We start from the raw sequence: 22,071 nt of genomic DNA on the forward strand, positions 1-22,071 counted from the left end.
GTTCTCATAACACTTCAGAATACTCACATCTGGGGAAATACCTAGTCGGACTATCCAGTTTGATCTAGTGTTTCTTCAGTAATAGTATCTAAAATGAATCTTAATGAAAATATTAAGTAATGACGACTCTCGTGACTCTTTTAAAGGACCAATAACATTAAGAGGTTCCAAGAGAACTCCCAATAATCCCGTCACATATCCGAAAACTTTGATGTCGAGTTATACAAAAATCCTAGCACTAGAAAACACTGACTTAAACAAAAACATATCGATGTTGTATTTTGACCCAATTAAAGAATAAACTAGTTATAGACAACTTGGCGAGAACTACAAAGAGGACGTACTTGCATAGTTGGCTAAGCTCCTTTTTGTGCATTGATTGAAGCATGCTAAAGTCTAACTTTGCAAGCTTTAATAACACGTCAATGTGGGTTGTTTTTTTGTTGGTAGATAGGTATGTAATGGACGGCTTCTAGTCGTGGCAACATTTTCCACAGAGGTTGTTTCAGTGCTTGTTGTATTTCATTTCTTGATAAAGAGTCACAAGAAGGATCCTTCCCTATGATGTCAAGGTGAGTTTTAGTGAACTCGAGGGCTTCGTTGAGTACTTGTTCGCCTTCAACCGTTACATGTGTTGCTTCATACAAAGCAAGCAGTCCTTGAACATCGTTACATAAGGTTTCTTTAAACTTTCCCTTCTCGTCCATAAAGTTCTTGAATATTCCTATAACACAGACCAAACCATGGCCTCTTCATTAGTTTTAGAATCCCACATCATTAGGCAAAGAAAGTGATTACATAAATCCATGGGCAAATAAGATAGGCTGTGAAGGAGTTCAATGAGGTTGTAGGTTTTTCATTTCTTCAATTACCCTTGCCCTTGATAGCTTTCTGAAATATATACGAATACACTATTAGATTAAAGTATTTTAAATGATAACAATTTTGTTCCTATCTCGGCTATGAAAAACCAGTTCTGGGTCATAGTGATTCTACACACTTTTGGCTTGATCATTGGATTGGTAATGACACTTTGGTCTCATTATTACGATTATTTGCTCTTGCTAATAACACAAATTGTCTACTTAGCAATTGAAGACAAAGTCAAACACAGTTGAGAGATTGGAGGCGTATTCTTAGAGACAGAGTTGAGACGACCCAATTGAAGTTCCTTCAAACTACTCTCGAACATAACACCTGATCAGATAGTAATGATTTTTGGGGATGGGAGTTTCAAGACCAAACAAATTTTGTAACATTTGAAGAAACCTATTGAAAAGAAAATGCTCTCGGAGGTTTTATGGAAAACTAGATGAGTAGATGGAATGCAAGTTATTCCTAAAAAAGTTAATATTTTAGTTTGGGGACTTTTTCATGATGGACTTCCTACGAGGGTGCACCTCTTTAATAAAGATTTAGATGTTCTTCCATGATGTGTCATATTACTACACATTGAAACTGCGCATCACATTTACTCGTTTTGTCATGTGGCTTCAAAGACTTGGACATTGATAATTGCTTGGTTACATCTATAGGGGCCAAGCACTATGCAGCCTAAAGAGTTCTATACTTGGTTGGATCAATGATACATTTCAAAGAAAAAGAAACAAATTATAGAAGGAATCATATTTACTACTTGGTAGGTCATTTGAAAGACTAGAAACGAAGCTATTTTCAAAGCCAACGACTTGAAGAATGATCTTATTTTTAACATTGTTTTCATTTTTCTTTCCTTTCGATCATTTCTAGAAACTAAAAAGTGAAACTTTTTTGGACCGAGGCTTTAAACCCCACTGCTTTTACGCAAATCGTGGGAAAGCAATGGAATCCACACAAGTCAAAGGAAACTGAACGCAAGAAAACTAAAAGTCAAAGCTTTTAGTCCAAAAGTCAAAAGATGGGGAATTGTTTTGGGTTCTTGTACTTTTGTGAATTAAGAGCTGCAATGGTCAACAAATAGCAACGAGGAAAATTTTAGTACACGTTCGTTTCACAGAATTCGTGGAAATTCAAATAAGTTGGAATTAAAATCCCATAACATGGCGTGCTTGTTTCGTTGGAGTTGGAATCTTAATTCCATTTCGATGTATTCGGTTCAAAGAATTAGAATTGGAATTGGAATCAATTTCTTCAAATTCCTTTAAATAAGAGATTTCAAATCCTTCCAAAATGTGGAGCCAAAATGTGAAGGATTTCAAGGAAATTCATTGAAGTCTCTTCTCGAGCTCTTTTTATTTATTTATTTTTTCTGTGAACGAGGACAACGAATAAATCATTTTAGTTTTTTTACTTTTTTTGTTTTGATTTATATTTTGAGTTATGAATTTTTTTTTTAATTATTTTTGAATATTTTTTGAGGGGATTTTTTTATCTTAATAGAAACCCCAAAAAAATTAAAAAAAAATCATAAAAAAACCATAACGCAAAATATAAATAAGAAACAAAAAATCTAAAAAAATTAAAATGTTTCCATCGTTATACTTGTTAAAGAAAACATATTTTAATTCATTTGCCATATAAACACATTAAGAATGTAACTGGATTCTAATTCCTTCAAATTCCAATTCCTATTGAAATGTTCAGATTCCAACTATAATTCCAAGTCCTATGAAAATTCCAATTCCAATTCCATTACATTCTGTAAACGAGCAGGCCATTAGCTTTCCAAGGTAGGCATATTTTTTTTTATGTTTATGTGGCTAGATTGGTTGGACATTATTTTGTCATATGAATTATTAATTTTTTTTCATGAGAAGTATATAAATTATTTCAGTGAGTTATATATATATATATAGGGGTGGGTTTTAGTGAAAACTCCTCTTAAAAAGAAAACTTAAAAACTCCTAAAAACTTCTAAAAAACTATTTTTAACTTAAATTTTTTTTTTTTGAAGTTTCTTATTTTTATATTATTCTTATATGTTGTTATTGGTTCAAAAAAAAGAAAACTTGTCGGTAACCTCGTCGGTATAGTGTGCATGTGTAATAGTGTGCATTGCATATATGCAAAAGTGTTTGTATTGCATAGAATACAACACTATTGCACATATTTGATACACGCTATTGTATATATGCAATATAAGACTAATACACATCGAATACACATTAGTACGTATGTGTAATACAACATTAACGCACATGTGCACCACATCAACTTTATTTTATTATTAGTTTTTTTCCATATAACACAACACTACTACACATATACAATACACAAATATTGAATATATGCAATAAAACACTATTAAACTCAAAAATACATAGTAATACACATGTGTAATACAACGGTATCGCACAGTAATACGTATGTGCATTACAGCGGTTTTTTTTTGTTTTTTTTTATATTTTTTGAGTGAAATATAAGAAAATACAAGAATAATGGCTAAAACAGAATTTTGAAATTTTTTTTTTATTTTTAATTAAAAAATAATTCTTTAGAAGTTTTTTAGTTTTCTCTCTAAAGGGGTGAGTTTTCTCTTGATCCTCTCCCTATATATATATATATATATAGGGTTAGGTTAGAATAAAAACCCACTTGAGTTGTGAAAACTCTAGAAACTCATTCTCAACCACATGTTTTTAATTAAAGATTAAATCTTGTGGTGCACAATTACAGTTAATAAAAAATGTAAAAGTTTATTTACATTTTCTCTCTCCTGAAAACATATATAAAAATTACTAAAAAAATGTAAAAAAAATAGCAAAACATATTTTTTTTTATGTTTTTAATGTTTTGTATTAAATGTAACAACATATATTACATGTAACAAAAGAAAAAAAAACGATGTTACATAGGGTTTTCATGGGTTTTCTTAACTCAAGAGGGTTTTCAAACTATACTTCTCCTATATATATATATATAAGGTTCGGTTATAATAGGAAGTATATTTTTGTAAGAAGGATAGGAAGTAATTTTGTTCATTAATTACAGCATGGAGGGTTGAGATTAGTTTATAGGGAAAATCAAGTGTGAAAGAAGGGGGAGCGCATAAAAGGAATAACACATTTGTTGACTTTCTCTCTCCACATGCAAGGCATATGCCAAATTCCCCATCATTTTAAAACATCCATAGCTTTTTTTACGACATTTTTATTGAAAAACAAATTCACAATAATAACGAGTGTCTTTTTATCTTTTATATAAGTACCACATTGTAATATAGAAATTAAAAAAAAAATTAGTGGGTTTTTACAAATTGTGTATAACAAAATTGTGTTATACAATAGTATTTTCATTGTGTTTTTTTCCATTGTGTTTTCTCCATGGTATTTTTACATTGTGTCATACAATTGTGTTTTTTATTGTGTTTTTATTATTGTGTTTTCTTTTTCATAGTGTTTTTTTCCATTGTGTTTTTTACATTGTGTTTTTCATAGTGTTTTCCATTGTGTTTTTTCTAACTTTTTCAGCTAGGTGGTGATGGTGGGTGACGGTTGTGGTGGCGGTGGGCGGTGGGGTGGTGGTGGTTGTAGGATATAAGTGAAGATATAAGTGGGTCTTATGTAACTGGGTTTTTGAAATGAATGTAAGTGGGTTTTGAGATTCAAGTAAGTGGGTTTTGATATTTAAGTGTTGACTAAAATACACTCCTTCCTAGCCTTCTTAGGAAAATCAAACTTCTTATATATATATATTTATATATATATATATATATATATATATATATATATATAGCAAACACTCAAGATTAAGACAGAACACATAAACTTGAAATTAACAAGTTGTTCTGCATCATCATATGTTCTTGATCACATTATAAACCAAATTACATATATACAGTAAAACCTCTATAAATTGATAATTTTGGAAACAAATTATTTTATTAATTTTGCGAGATATTATTATATCGATAAATTAATAAATTATCAATTTAAAAAGTTGGCTTATATTCGTGAGCAACTCTCAAATTAATGCATCGATCTTCAAATTTTTTATATTCATTCACTTTACCTATTTGAATAAAACAGAAACAAGAACCTTCAAAATTCTCATGTACATTAACTTGTCAAGTTCAATATACATATATCTAGATTGATCACTATAAAATGCCTAATGATAAATTTTAAAATCACATCAACTATGGCTTATAAACTAAAAGGTGCTAAAAAACCAATGATGACCAATCCATACTATTATGCAAGTATAAGAGAGATCACCAAGGATGCACTCAACAAGATTTGATGCAGTGGGTTGATAAAACTTTCGATTTGAAAGTTAGTCAAGGAACCGTATCAAACACTCTTAAGAGATCATCGGAGTTCCTATTGGCTAACTTTGGCAAAGATGGATCTTCCAAGTGTCACAATGCAACCAAGTAAATTTCTTTCAACATTGTAAAATTCATTCGGCTAATCCAACCGGCTCAAATGATTTAAACAATGTAAATTCTGAAGAAGACATTCGTGAGCTTGAGAACTTGATTACGGGAATACATTATCGACAAAAAATAGATGTGAATGAGTTGTTGGATTATCCAGGTGAAAATAATGAATGTGTAACATCCTAAAATTTTAATGTTGAATAAAGAAAGTTATGTTTAGTGATTTCGTGTTAATTATTGGATATTGAGTAGGGAGCGGAACATGGACTTGGATTAATTGAGATGGGTTAAATGAGAATGGGCCTTAGGTCCATGGGATTTAAGGGATATAAATACCCCCTAAACCCAAAAATATCTTTCATTCTATCACTTTTCTAACACACTCCAAAACACACACACACCACACAACTTCGCCGCCGGCCGAGGGAAGAACCGGGCAGATCCGAGAGAGAGAGAGAGAGAGCGATTAGTTGTGATAACAAGTAAACGAGATCCAAACAAGCTCAAAAAGGTATGATTCTTGATCTTTGAAGTTTAAAGATTCGAGCTTTATAGCGTATATACGACCGGAAACGGTTGGGGAACGTAGGGGGTGATGTCGAACCATAGCAAGGGTGTTAAAATCGCTCGAAATGCTGGTCAGAAACTTAAACAGCGGCTGATCTGGGCAACTTCGCCTGCATCTGGGCAACTTCGCCTTCAAAGCGATAACTTCGCCTTCAAAGCGATAACTTCGCCTGAGGCCAAGTTCGCCTAATTGATAACTTCGCCTAAAGCCAAGTTCGCCTGATGACAACTTCGCCTAAAGCTAAGTTCGCCTAAGGTTTAACTTCGCCTAAAGCTAAGTTCGCCTAAGGTTTAACTTCGCCTAAAGCTAAGTTCGCCGAAGGTTTAACTTCGCCTAAAGCTAAGTTCGCCTAAAGCTAAGTTCGCCTAAGGTTTAACTTCGCCTAAAGCTAAGTTCGCCGAAGGTTTAACTTCGCCTAAAGCCAAGTTCGATTAGGAAATAAATTAAAAACCTAATGAAAAATGTGTTAAGACAGCTCGACCCCAGCCAGGGGCTCTGCCCCTTGGACCCTGCTAGGGGCTGCCGCCCCTAGACCCCGCTGCCAGGGGCGCTGCCCCCGGACCCTCGTTCGTTGTGGGTAGTAGTTAAGACTGGAAAGATGATATGAGTAGTGATAGTTGTTTGATACGTGTACTTGTTATACAGTCAGTCGTGCACAACTGAAGAAAGGGATTACGATTAACGGTGAACGTAACCGTGTTCAGGTGAGTTTCTAGCCCCATTTATGTGTTATGTTTTCGGGGCTGTGTGCATACTCGATATGTTTGTTAATACGCTTATCCTAAGAGATAAGTGTATGCCCTATGTGAATGATGTGATATGTATGAATGATTGCTTGACGGTACGTGAACGATCTTCGGATATTGCACGTACTGTCAGGTTGTAACACTAAGTATAAGGTAAGTATGATATGTATGCTTATGTGTATGAATGTGATAAAGTTAATAAAAGAAGGAAAGGATGGTTGTATGGTAACGAAGAGGGAATCGAACCCTACTAATATTCGAGAACTAGGGAACCGAACCCTACTAATATTCGAGGAAAGAGGGACCGAGCCCTAATAATACTCGAGGAAAGAGGGTACCGAGCCCTAATAATACTCGAGGAAAGAGGGTACCGAGCCCTAATAATACTCGAGGAAGGAGGGTACCGAGCCCTAATAATACTCGAGGAAGGAGGGTACCGAGCCCTAATAATACTCGAGGAATGTAGGGCGTAATGCTCTTTATAACGTAAGATATGAAAGTAAGTTAATACAAAAGAAAGTATGAAAGTAAGAAAGTATGAATGAAAGAATATAAGTTTATGTGTATTGTATAGTGTATGATTAACTAGAACTCACTCAGCGTAGCTGACTTTTAGTATGCACCAGGTGAGTAGGATGAGGCAGCTCGCTTGAGGAGACACGTGGCATTGAACAAGAGTCTGGCATCTGAAGACTTATGATGTTTTAATTTTAATGCTTTAATGTTGAAAGACAAAGGATGTTTTGAGACAAGTTATGAATTATGTAATGTTTTATGAAAGTTTTATATTCCGCGTAAATGTTTTAATTAACTCTGATATTTAGAACTGTGTTTATGAGTAAATCCAACACGAAAGTAGGGCTACCGGTAACGGGGCCTTACTGAATGTTACGAGGTTCAAAGCATTGAAGAAATTATGACTGATACCGTTCAAAATCTGGTTGATGATGATTCAATATCTTTGGAACCGGTCACTCGTAAAGAAGCATTGCAAGCGGCAACAACTCTTTACAACTTTTTATTGCAATACGAGAATATAGTGCGTCAACTCTTAAATGCAATGGGGATATTTAAAGATTAACTCGATTTAGATTTGAAGTTCACAAAAAAACAAGTGACTATATATTCATTTCTACTAGACAAATCCAAGAATATTGGAATACTTTAGTAATTATTAATTTACAGTTTTGCTAGGACTAATATATTTACAATGAGATTCCAAAAAAATATTATTTTATTATTATAACGATTGTGGTCCAATTTTGTATTGGTCCTAAGTTGGAACCAGGCAAATTATTAATTTTATCGAGAATATTAATTTATTAAGTCTTAAATTATAGAGGTTCTACTCTATGTCAAATAAATTAAATATGTGTGACACTTGGTGTTAAATGTAAAACTTGTTAGAGCACCATAATGGTGCTTTACTTGGCAAAGTCCGCCCCTCAAAACTCTGCCCTAAACAAATTAACCTCACTACTGAAAAATAATCTTGAATTATCAATAAAGTTGAGGGTTTGTTTTGTTAAGTTTATTTTAATATGGATTATTCTAGAATAAGGTTATCTTGGTTTCCAAGTTAGGTTTGGCTTGGAGAGAAAGTTTAGTATATCTATAAATAGGGTCTAGATTAATAGTTATATTTGAGTGAGTCAAGAGGGGTCACTTCTCCATGTAAGTTTGTTATGTTCGTGATGTTCGTTTGATTATATGAAAAGAGTCGAGGGTTGTCACCCCAAATATATTGTGTTTGTTTGTTCGCTTGTTTGTTTGTTTGTTTGTTTGTTTGTTTGATCTGATTGTTTGATCCGTATGGGCCAACAATTGGTATCAGAGCCTTGGCTCTTTGAACATACGGTTTGTTGCACGAAACAATTCATTGATTGGTGTTTTTCGGGGTTCTCATTCGAAGTTGGTGTTCGATCGAAGTACTACCCTGATCGTTGTAACTTTTTAGCTTTCTCTTTTGCCGACAACTATTGTCACAGAAGTCAACAAGATTAAAGAATTTTCTTGTGGCGTGGATAAGAATTGAAAGCCACATGAGAACCTTTTGGTAATTGGTTTCATCATGAAAAAAAAAATTATTGTTTATTGAGAAAGAAATGGAAAGCACGTACCTTAAAGATGTGGTTGGACATTTAAAGGCATATGAAGAAAGAAACAAGTTCGGGAATGTGAATGGAAGTTTATCCCAAAGTCAGCTCATGTTCACCCAAACTGAAAAGAAAGTTAAAAACTACTGCAGACGTGGTAGAGGCCATGGAAGATATAACGGATGAGGAAGAGGGAATCCAAGATGGAATAGTGAACATGAGAATGATGAACCGGTTGAATACCGGAAAAAGAACCTGGGAGAATGGCAAGACAGAAGGAAGTATGTAACGTGGTACAACTGTGATATGATTGGGCACTACTCGAACGAATGTAAAGAACCAAGAAAAGGAAATGAAGAAGTGAATTTGACAAAGAAGAAAGATGATATTGATCATTCTTTGTTCATGGCGGTTTGTTCAATAAAGAAAATAAGTTTGAATGAAGAGAGGGTTAACCCTTTTATGTTTGAAAAGGATGAAAAGAATGAAGGAACGTGGTACTTAGACAACGGTGCAAGTCATCAGGAAAGAAAGAGTATTTTACTACCTTGGATGAACGAGTTTTGGGTCAAGTGAAATTTGGTGATGGATCTGAGATCGAAATCAAAGGTAAAGGTAATGTGACTGTGGTAACTTGGACTGGTGAAAAGAAAACGTTTTGTGATGTTTTCTATATGCCTAAGTTGAAAACCAATCTTCTTAGCTTGGGTTAGTTGGATGAAGAAGGATGTAAGATTGAAATAGCCAATGGGATATTAAGGCTATATGATCAAAAGAGAGATTGTTGATGAAGATTATTTCAAAGAGATATTAAGGCTACGCGATACACTGGGCCATATGAAGTCATTTCTAAGATAGGTCCGGTAGCTTACCGACTGAAACTTCCTGTGGAGTTGAGTTCTATTCACGATGTCTTTCATGTTTCGAACCTGAAAAAGTGTCTTACTGACGAAACCGAAATTATGCCATTAAAAGACATAAACATAAACGAAAAACTGAATTTCGTTGAAGAACCGGTGGAAATATTAGAGGGAAAAATAAAACAATTAAGACACAACAAAATCTCTCTAGTCAAAGTTCGATGGAATTCAGAACGGGGACCCGAATTCACGTGGGAGCGGAAATCCGAATTCAAAAAGAAATACCCGCACCTGTTTCCAAACAAAAACAAAATTGAATAATCAAATTTCGGGGACGAAATTTTCTAACGGGGGGAGAATGTGACATTTGAGCAAAAACAAGGTACACCTCGGTACGTATTTACCGATTAAGCAAATAACCGCATTTTGCGTGACAAACGAACGATTAACCGAACGAGTCGGGTTATGACCCAGAAATCCCGGGTGGCCATCTATAAGTGATATACGATCTATACAAGCTAAAATATTAGTAATATGACCTTAGTTTGATAGCAAACAAGTTAAACGAAAACATGCTCGTTTAACTACCCGCTATAGATTTAAACGCGAAAGATAGTTACAAACCAAACATTGTATCATCCGTTAAGCCGAAAAAGACTTACCAAACACTTATTTGAAATGTTTTAAGCGATCCATGAAAATATTTTCGGTTTTTACAAACATATAGTATGTTTTTATAATTTTACTCAAAACTAGCCGAAAAACACACGTTTTCGCACTGTTTAACGCACCCGATAAGTTTTTCGTGCCAAAAACCGAACCCGAACTTAATTTGGACTGGGCTTTTCATATTTGGGCTTGAAAAATCAGAAACTTGGGCCAAAATGGGCCCAAAGTGGGCCCATATGGACTTCCGATCGCAGCTGCCACCCAACCCCCCATTTTTTTTTATAAAACTTGTTATCTAAGCTTGTTTATTCATTTCACTTGATAAAAACTGAAGTCCAAGCAGCTGCAAGTCATTTTTCCAGAAACCTTCCAAAACCCTAAGGTAACAACTTAAATAAGTAACTTTTAAACTTGATTAACCTTGATTAATACCATAAAAACATGTCTTAATTGCTAAAAATCATTCCTAACCATGTAAAAATCCTAAAAATCGTCCATAAACATTTTTTGATAATACACATGGTAAGGAACCTGTTTTGATAGTTTTTTTGGCCATAAACACGGATTAAAGGGTTGAAACGGCGTTTTTACGGTTCAAAAGTTTGTTTTTGTGCACTAGCTGAAACCCTAAGTTAAAGGGCTGTTCTATTGATGAAACCTGCTTGGTTTGTGATATAGGACTTGTATCTAGCCTACATAGGAGCACAAGAGCTTGAAAAAAGTTGATTGGAAAGGCTGAAACGAACCAAAACCGCTAAGGTAATGCCGAAACACTCAATTACGGGCTGTTTAGGTTAAGGTTGTGATGTGCATATTATTTGGATTTGAAATTTTGCAGGGACATCAGGGACTATGTCAATGACTCCATGTTCAAATTTGGTAATTTTTAGACCATCCGAGAATATTTGGCGAATTTATTACCGAATTGGGACGTTTATTTGGGAAAAATAACTAAAATACTTCAAAAATTATGAAATTTTTCTGGGAACTTATATTTGATGTATTTTGATCACATATGAATTTTGGGATCATTTGGAGAAGTCTAAAGGTGTTTTGTGTATATGCGTTCGTGTGAATTTTTATAGCCGAATTTGGGCCGAAAAGAATATCGCACGAGCTTTTTACATTCTGGAATTGATATAGGTTGTTTTGGGACATAATTTGAGTATTCAGGAATTTTGGTGGAATTTTTGGAAATTTTTTGGGATAAACGGACGATTTTCAAGCGAAATATAGCTGATAAAATGAATTTTTATAAAGGAAAATTGGTTTTTATTGGTCCCAACTATTTGATTTTTGTTGACGCTGGTCCCAACTTTCATTTTGGCTGGCAACAGTCCCAACTTTAATATTCGTTTCTTCCACCAGTCCGCGACTGACGGAGCACTAACTCCGTTATCTTTTTGTTTATGTGTCATCTGAGTTGTCAAAAAACATCTTACGTGGCGGCCACCGTGGATTATTGATTTATACTTAACTTATAGCATTCTTATATTCATATCCCTAACTCTTCAACGACTCAACCAAATCTAAATCCCCAATTCTTAGTGAATTGCTTGTTTTTGGGTGGATCATCAATTCCACTTATTGGCGCTGTACTCATTTAGTTCAATCTTTCTCCGTTGTCTTCCTCTACTGGTTTTATTACATCTCATGATTCTTCCTCTGTTTTTCCCATCTATAAATTATCATATCAATCATTCAAATTATCAAATTAAAGCTTAATTACCATCCGGGTACCTCTTAGTTTCTCCAATCTCTTTCTCAAAATCATCAATTTCAAATTATTGGTTTTTTCCCTGTTTTCGCATCAATAAATAAATCTCTCTAGATCCATATTTATACACAATATCAGATCTTGTAATCGATTAAATAATCAAATTAAACCTTAATTACCATCTGGGATCTCGTTAGTTTTTCCAATTTTACACTCAAAATCATCAATTTCAAATTAATGGTTTTTCCTCTGTTTTTGCATCTATAAATAAATCCCTCTAGATCTTTATTTATAAACAATACCAGATCTTGTAATCGATTCAACAATCAAATTAAAGCTTAATTACCATCCGGGCTTCCGCTAATTTCTCTCGTAAAATCACCAATTTCAAGTTTTTTTGTACTTTCATGGGTTGAACTTAATATGAAAAAGAAGTATGATATAAGTTAGGGATCTGGATATAGGAATGCTATAAATTAAGTATAAATCAATAATCCACGGTGGTCGCCACGTAAGATGTTTTTTGACAACTCAGATTGACACGTAAGCAGAAACATAACGGAGTTAGTGCTCCGTCAGTCACGGACTGGTGGAAGAAACGAATATTAAAGTTGGGACCGTTGCCAGCCAAAATTAAAGTTGGGACCAGCGCCAACAAAAATGAAATAGTTGGGACCAATAAAAACCAATTTTCCTTTTATAAATTAATAAATCTTTAAATAATTCCAGAAATATTTTATAAAAATCTACGTATTTTAATTGATAAGTGGCTAAATTTTCATAATTTAATGATTAACGGTTAATTAATTATGCTAATTTGAAGATTAAACAAATTCAGGTTTTATAAAAACCGGCAAGTTCGCGATTAACGAACCTGCGGGAATATCAAAACACCAAGAGTGATCAAAAATCATATTTTTGGACTAATTAAGTAAAAACAAACTTTTCTATGAGAAACCTGGACAATCCGGGTGGATTGTGCGCGTTTCTTCTTAAATCAAACTGAATAAACGGAAACGGGCCCCGTGGCTAATTCGGGACCCCACTATGTGATCCTTCTTTATAACTTAATCATTTTATTAACCAATACATTTACCCTAGCTTACTTCCCCATAATTGTTTTCTGAACGCGTAAACGAACAACTTGGCCCAGCTGGGAAAACAGGAATCTGAGCCAAGTTCGGTTTTAAGTGTTAGACATTGAACAACATCACAACCTAAGCCTATTGCCACTTTCTGGGCGTTCCAGCTATACCCAGATTAGTTTTACAGCCCAGTTTAGCATTGAGATTATAATAATATTAAAATATTAATATTATTATAATATTGATTATAGGAAACCGTGATTGCAAGTTATACAAACCTCGAACCGACGTGCTACTAATTATCTACTAAACAATGAGTTTCATGACCCCACTTCTAAAATGTTTTACGAACTTTTGGGGTGAAAAGCATGTTTGATTACATATATATACCTGAAACATGTATTGATGTGAATTATCTAAGTGCTAAAACACGAAAGTCCCCACGATCACAGTGATTAACTTCGAGCCGGTGGCTTGTGAATAGTACTATTGGTTTGACAAACCCAAACGGAATCGGCCTGGTTGCCGTGTCACATAGCGCCGTTTGCACATGACCATATTTATACAAACAGGGTATGTAGTGTTAGACATAGCTACCGGGGCATGTTGTGGGCGGAAGGGGAGCCATAGTGGTTGATTGAGCGTGGGAAATGGATGCACGCAGCACATACAGTCAAGCCTTCACTATAGCTTAGCATAATTACATCATTTACATACATACATACTTATTTCATGATTACAAGTGTTAACTTGTGAATACTCATTACTGTTTTCTTGAAACTCGTGAAACTCACCAACTCTAGTAGTTGACCCGTTTTAAACTGCTTTTCAGGTATACCTAAATCGGAATGATTTGGTGATCTGTTATTTGCTCAAGGTGTGTGGTTGATGCTATGTGAATAGAGGCAAGAGTGTTAGTAGTAAGAACGTATAGTTAACGAACTAGTTTTGTTTGTATCACCTAGACTGTAAAACAATGATAAAACAAATAAATGTAAAATATTGTAAATTAGTTTGTAATGTTTCTTTATAAATAATGTGTTGATACCAGAGGTGTCTGTTACATTCCCGTTTTACGCTTCCGTATTGTGCTAGTCGGGGTGCGACACTTCTCCGTAGTAAAATCTTGTTTCTGCGTGTCCTAAGAACTTTTAAATGAATATACACACATTCTCATATAATAGAAACTAAAATTAAGGAATAAGGAACCTCATCATATGTAAAGAATTGATCCCCCCATACACTAGCATCGAAAGTCACAGTGTTGCGGGTAACATGTTGCTTCTTGCTACTTTTATCATGAACCAGTGATAAAGAAGATGAAGAATAAGAAGCAACGGAAATCGGTAAAGATGACATTATAGTGTTTAAAGGTTGATCGGTTGCTAATGCAAGTGAAGCAAATATTATAGTGTGAGCTATTGCCATATTAACTCCACGTTTTTTGAGCTTATCTAAGACTTGTAGGCACTTTTTTTTAACAATTGAAACGTTTTGCACACAAATGTATAGTCCAGTTTGACTTATGGTGCGAGAAAAATGATGAATTCGACGTGACTATAAGGACGTTGATTGGAAACAAGATAAGATCGTAACGATATGATGGATCATAATCGGATCCTGCTACAAATCATACGGTTTGCGAGTTTTCTTCATAACGGTCGGGTTAGACCCGGATCTGATTACCTAGTAATCTTATAAACCTAAAACCATCCCTATTCTATATTATACGGGCATGCAAATTGGTTCGGGTTTGACGAGTCTTATCTAGTTCATGCGCACCCCTAATAAACCTTAGTAGATATGGGAGTAGTATTGGTGGAAGTTTGAGTTAGTCCTACAAAAATGGTAATTTCAAAGGCTAAATTAATTCAAAACGTAAATATTAAAATATATAACCAAAGTGTTTAGTATAAGATACAATGCGTAAATGAGTTAACTTGCTCATAAGCTACTTTGAAACCGGCTCGAAAAGTTGAGTCCAACTGAACCTAAATAAATCTGAGCCTAAAATTAAGCTTTTGCTCGCGAGATCAAACGAGCCTATTATTTATTATTTATTATAAAAAAATAAATAAATATATAATTATTTTTATAATATAAAAATTATGATAAAAATAATTTATACATATATGTATATATAATTAATAAATAATAAACGAGTCGAGCTCGCGCAGCCCGAACTTAAACAAATTGCGCACAAACCCTGCCCGAGCTTAATAAATAGAGCTCAAAATGAGTCCACCATGTGCTCTTGTTTGTTAAATGAGCGGAGCTCAGGCTTGACCCGTTTACATCCTAAATTCATGTGTACATACTGTAACACACACACAGATATATATATATATATATATATATATATATATATATATATAGGTTAGAATACAATAATCCTTTATCGTACATTACGTACGCGAGACTTCCAACCGTTAGATTTTCAAAACCCAAAATCACCATTACACTCTATTGCTCGTCCCTCTCCCTCAATCCGTCTCCACCACCAATCGCCGACATCAACACACCTCCTTCACCTTCGATCGCCGGCGCCATCAACACTCTTCGTCACCATCATCGCCGTTGACAACGAACTCATCGGAAAAACGCAAAACCCGTCACAGGTTTGTTTAGCTGAATTGAAATTGAAGCCAATTGATCGGTTAATCTTGAAATCGATTCAATTAATCATCAATTTAAAGCTTCAATCGATCAATTTTGATTTCTGGATGATGGGTTTTTGACATTGAAGTATTGAACGTTTAAAGCTAAAAACGTTTTAGTTGAACGTTTAAAGGTTTAAATCGTATTAGATGGAACGTATTAGCTGAACGTATTAAATCATATTATACGTTTGAAATAAATTTTGATAAAACGTTCTATTAATACATTCTAGTTTGAAATAAAATTGATTTCTTCTTATACGTTTTGATAAAACGTTCTTTTAATACGTTCTGGTTGAAAAAAAATTTATTTTTTTAATACGTTTTGAAGTTTTATAAATAAGTTTCTAAAGCTACAACTGTAGCTTTGTCCGTTTTGAAGTTTTTAGGGAAAACTTAATACGTTCTAGTTTTATTTATTAGTGTTCATTTTAAGGGAAAACTTAATACGTTTCTAATTTAATACGTTCTTCAATTTGACACTTTTGTTAGTTTTGGATTATAAGTTCATCACTTTAGTATTTGTCAGTTTATGAATTATGTTTAAATTGTTGTATATTACTTGATTTATGCAGTATTAAAGCCTGGATTTTTGGCTTTATTGGAAGATCCTTTTGGTACCAAGCTGTTAGATATCATCGTTTTTGATGTGCTACTGCTTTTAGATGGAGATAAAAAGGATCAAGTGCTTTTGGCAGAGGAAGTTAAATAAAGGAATCCTCTGCGTTATGCATTCAAGGTCTTCAATTTGACACTTTTAATATGTTCTTCAATTTCACACTTAGGGCACACGCTGTAGCTTTGTCCGTTTTGAAGTTTTTAGGGGTAGATAATTAACTCAATTAGTTTGATATCGATCTGCAAATTAGTTTAATACTGATTGACGGTTGAATTATATTGATATGGATGGACGCTTGATGAATCAATTGATGAATTAGATCATAGAATTAAATTTAAGTTATTTACAATTATGCCACCGCGTGAAATTGAAATCGACGTTCAAAAAGCTTGCGTACCTAACGTACAATAACCAATTATTGTACGTTATATATATATATATATATATATATATATATATATATATAGGAGAAGTATAGTTTGAAAACCCTATTGAGTTGAGAAAACCCGTGAAAACCCTATGTAACATCTTTTTTTTTTTTTTGTGACATGTAATATATGTTGTTACATTTAATACAAAACATCGAAAACATAAAAAAAAATGTTTTGCTATTTTTTTAGTAATTTATATATATGTTTTCAAAAAAGAGAAAGTGTTAGAAAACTTTAACATTTTTTATTAACTTTAATTGTGAACCACAAGATTTAATCTTAAATTAAAAACATGTGGTTGAGAATGGGTTTATAGAGTTTTCACAACTCAAGTGGGTTTTTATTTTAACCTAAACATATATCTATAATATATATAAACGAAAACCCTAAAATCCTACATGTCGCGATGTGGTCGCTCCCCCCTTTTATGGAAGCCACCAGATTGCTTAATTTTTAAATAGAGGCCTCTCATTCATTTAACCGAAATTCATGGGTATGTGTATTACCAAAACCAGATAGCTCTTAAATGGGTTATAACATCTCATTAAATTAAAAATCAATCTTACCAATTATTTGATATGAAAATCCTATAAAATAGAGATATACTAAAATTTAATATCCAATTTAAAAAGAAAAAGATATTATTTATATTTAATAAATAATTTTGTAGTAAAAAACATAAGCGGGTCATGGGTCACCAAATCCAGATAGATTTTAAACGGGTTATAACATATCATTTATTTATGAAACTCTTTCATCATCAAACACTAAGTATATTATTAACTTTCTTACAATAAAGAAAGTTAAAATCCAAAAAATAAATATTAAAAAACGAAAAATGTAAAACAACCATTCTCTCAAGCCATCAGATTGCTTTATTTATAAATGAAGGTTTCTCACGCATTTGACCCAAATTCACGGGTAAAGGTCTCACAAAACCTAGATAGCTCTTTAACGGGTTATAACATCTCATTATATTAAAAATTAATCTCATAAAATATTTGATATGAAAATCCTATAAAATAGGGATATACTAAAAATTAATATCCTATTTTATTTAATAAAAATATATTATTTATAATTAAGAAACAATTTTATAATAAAGAAAATAAACGAGTAATGAGTATCACCAAACCCAGATATCTTTTAAATCGGATTATAACATATCATTTATTTGTGAAATCATTTTATAATGTAACATCAAGTAGATTAACTTCTTACAATAACTAAAATTAAAATCCAAATATACATATATAAATATTAAAAATGAATATTGTAAAACAACCCCCGTAATACGGTATGTTATAAAAAATAAAATAATTACTTGTAGTTTTCACTTTTAATTTTCATCTGTTTATAGAGTTTCATCAAAGTTGGTGATTCTGGTCTCGTTCTTTTGTGATTATGGATGTATTCGTTTGTTTAACAGTTCATTGAATTAATGGTCTGAGTTTATTGTTCACTAGATTTTATCCCTCGTATTACGGGGGTTGTTTTACATTATTTGTTTTTAATATATATATATATATATATATATATATATATATATATATTTGGATTTGAATTTTATTTATTGTAAGAAAGTTCATAATTAATATACTTGAGGTTTGATGATAAAATGGTTTCACAAATAAATGATATGTTATAATCTGGTTTAAAAGCTATCTGGGTTTGGTGATACCCATTACCCGTTTATTTTCTTTGTTATAAAATTGTTTCTTAATTATAAATAATATCTTTTTAAATAAAATCGGATATTAATTTTTAGTATATACCGATTTTATAGGTTTCCATATCAAATATTTAATTAGATTAATTTTTATTATAATGAGATATTATAACCAGTTTAAGAGCTATTTGAGTTTGGTGAGACTTTTACCCGTGAATTCGGGTCAAATGCGTGAGAAGCATTCATTTACAAATAAAACAATCTGAAGGCTTTAAAGAATGGTTGTTTTACATTTTTTTTGTTTTTTAGTATTTATTTTTTGGATTTTAATTTTCTTTATTGTAAGAAAGTTAATAATATACTTATGGTTTGATGATGAAATGGTTTCATAAATAAATGATATGTTATAATCCGTTTAAAAGCTATATGGATTTGGTGACCCGTGACCTGCTTATCTTTTTTACTATAAAATTATTTGTTAATTATAAATAATATCATTTTCTTTTTAAATTGGATATTAAATTTTAGTATATCCCTATTTTATAGGATTTTCCAATCAAATAATTGGTAAGATTAATTTTTAATTTAATGAGATGTTATAACCTGTTTAAGAGTTATCTGGTTTTGGTAAGACCCACCATACCCATGAATTTGGGTTAAATCAATGAGAGGCCTCCATTTAAAAAATCAAGCAATCTGGTGGCCTCCATAAAAGGAGTCAGCGACCAAATCACGACACGTAGGATTGCAAATGGAATTTATAGTTTCTGTTGTTGGAAATTTTCTAGCTTAACAGTTAGGCTATAAAGAAATGATGAAACTTGAAAACTCAAAAAATTCAGTTTTTGTGTAATCTTGACAAAAACATCATAAATCAAACAAAACAATCTATGTGGATTGTTGGAATTCCATGTCAGAGTACTATATTCTCTGCTTTTTTGTTTTGATTGTACACATTCATTGCTTGTAAGACTGTATAAATATATATCATTAATATTCATAGCCTTTGTAATGTGTGGAAACATGATTGTTGAAGATAAAGTTGATTAACATGGGCCGGTTTGCATCGATGTTTAACGGGCTAGCAAAGTCGTGTTTGCCTGTGAGGAGATTCAATAGTATTGAGGAGGATGATGGGGAAGAGATAGCAGAAGCCATGGCAAAAGATGCAAAGAAGAATGATATGATATTAAGGTCTTCAGGCTAATGTCAACAATTTCGTTTCGGTTTGTTCAAAACGGGGTGAAAATGGGGTGAATCAAGATTGTTGCATCGTGTGGGAGGTATGATTGAAGAGTTTACAAAATTCTCGTTTATAAAGTTTGAAATAAAAATATAAATCTTTTTTGGTTTTGTTGCATTGTGGGAGGTATAAAGAGGAAATTCCCATTTTTTCAAAATTTGAAATACAAATGTAATCTTTTTTGGTTTTCAATGGTAGGAATTTGGTTGCCAAAAGGACATGATGTTTTGTGGGATCTTCGACGGCCATGGCCCATGGGGACATTATGTTGCAAAGCACGTATGTGACTTGATGCCTTCATCTTTGCTATGAAATTGGCAAGAGATGTTACTTGAAGCTTCACTTGACCCTAAAAAGGTTGATGGGTTCCGTCCATGGAACAACTCTTTCATAAAGACTTGTGCTGATGTCGATCTGGATCTCCAACACTCACGCAAATTTGATTCGGTCCACAGTGGAACCACTACCTTAGCGGTTGTTAGAGAAGGTGAACTTTTAATAATAGCAAATGTTGGAGATTCACGCGCGATACTGGCTACGACTAGTGACGATGGATGTTTGGTACCCGTCCAACTTACAGTGATTTTAAGCCCAATCTACCTTGTAAGTATCTTTACGTTCTTTCACTTTTTGAGAAAATGGTGCGAATTGTGAGAACCGTTTTAACCATTGTACCGCTTATTATATAAATTTACTAGAATGCATAATATGGTATTTATGGTCTTTGCTTATTAAATGCATATATGCACACACACTGTATGCACATGTATATATGTTGATTTGTGCGTATTTTTGCAACTTAAAAAAAAAAAAATAGGAGAGAGGAGTTAAAATCAAAGAAAGCATAGGGAGGGAGATACAAACGATTTTTGTTCGAATTTTAACCTTTTTCATTGAAGAGCTATGCACATATGTTTATACGGTTTTCGGCATAATAGTGGTTCACGGGTTCTGAAATGAACACATCCCTGCATACAGATGAGGCTAAGCGCATACTTGAGTGCAAAGGGCGAGTTTTCTGCATGGATGATGAGCCAGGTGTGCACCGTTTGTGGCTTCCACACGAAGACGCACCCTGTCTAGCTATGTCGAGAGCCTTTGGTGATTACTGTATTAAAAATTTTGGACTTATATCTGTGCCTGAAGTAACACAATGGCTGATCACCTGGAAAGACCAATTTCTGGTGCTTGCTTCTGATGGGGTTTGTTTCAAAACTCGAGTTATCATCGTAAATATGCAATTAATCTTCTTGTATTACTATTTCATTTCACCCATAAAAGTTTCCAAAAGTTTTGATTTCAAAGAAAGTCAACATTTCTTGTGACATCATCATTACGGCACATAAAAGTGCAACCATAGAGAATTAATGATAAAATATTTATATTTATGATCGCCTAAATGTATTTTTATTTATATATTATTGCATATATTTAGATGTATGATTTGTGGGCGCGTATGAGTGGGTATTTTATACACTAATAAACGAGTGTTTATATAAAAAAACAAATATAAACTAATCCCATCTAAATTTGAGTGATTTATAGATGTGTTGTAATTAACATTTATTACTATTAATTAACATATAAATCACCATTTAAGTTTAAATCACACTCACGGCTCAAAGGGGCCTTAGTGGCCGATTTCAATTAATACACACAAACATACCATCACATCTTCCATTTGTACTTATTTTAAAAACATAAACAAAAGTAAAGATCTAACATGCTTGTTAAAGATAATGCACATCGTCACCCATTCCATACGTCACCACCATTTCTTGTTCTATCAAATCCCAAACCCATGCCCTTTAACCAATTACTTCCATTTTACACAAACTCACTTCACAATAAAATAATAGAATTTGCGACTAACATCCATTCAAGCACCTGTATAAAAAACACACACAAACACAAGATATTACAAGAACAAACCCACCCACTCATTCACTTTTATTTCTTTTGCTCTATGTTTCGGTTTGGAGCAGCCACAAACCCCTCTTGCCTTTCATTCCACATGACACCCACATATATATATTTCTTCATCCCACAAGCAATTCACACAAAGGAACAAGTAATTAGGACTCACTGGAAAAGTTTGAAGCCACTTTGAAGCCAAGAACACCCTCTGCTCATTCAATATTTCTAGCTCTAGTATCTGTAAGCTAAACTCCATTTAAATCTATAATTATAAGAGTTTAAGACTTAGTTAATGGACCTAATTAGCCAAGTAGTTATGTTAAACAAGAACCTCATTTCATTGCATAGTAAACTTGAAATATATGAAGCATGTAAGTGGCCAATAACAAATTATAAATGTGTAGACACATTTGGTTTAAAAAAAAGAATGAAAATGTGAAGGAAATTATGAAATACCTTTAAAAATGTATAGCT

At 33.1% G+C, this 22,071-nt stretch overlaps 2 pseudogenes; one reads left to right on the forward strand and one right to left on the reverse strand.

The window, feature by feature from the left end:
* The window catches only part of LOC143543312 ((E)-beta-farnesene synthase-like), a 50,121-nt pseudogene extending 35,632 nt beyond the window's left edge, over positions 1 to 14,489 (reverse strand).
* A 4,886-nt stretch (positions 14,490 to 19,375) lies between these two features.
* On the forward strand, positions 19,376 to 21,048 carry LOC143543323 (putative protein phosphatase 2C 73; annotated as a pseudogene).
* Positions 21,049 to 22,071: the final 1,023 nt, after the last annotated feature.

This window comes from Bidens hawaiensis, unplaced genomic scaffold (genome assembly GCF_021521415.1).
Source record: "Bidens hawaiensis isolate Kalapana, Puna unplaced genomic scaffold, B.hawaiensis_p1.1 tig00000864_1, whole genome shotgun sequence".
Taxonomy (NCBI): Eukaryota; Viridiplantae; Streptophyta; class Magnoliopsida; order Asterales; family Asteraceae; genus Bidens; species Bidens hawaiensis.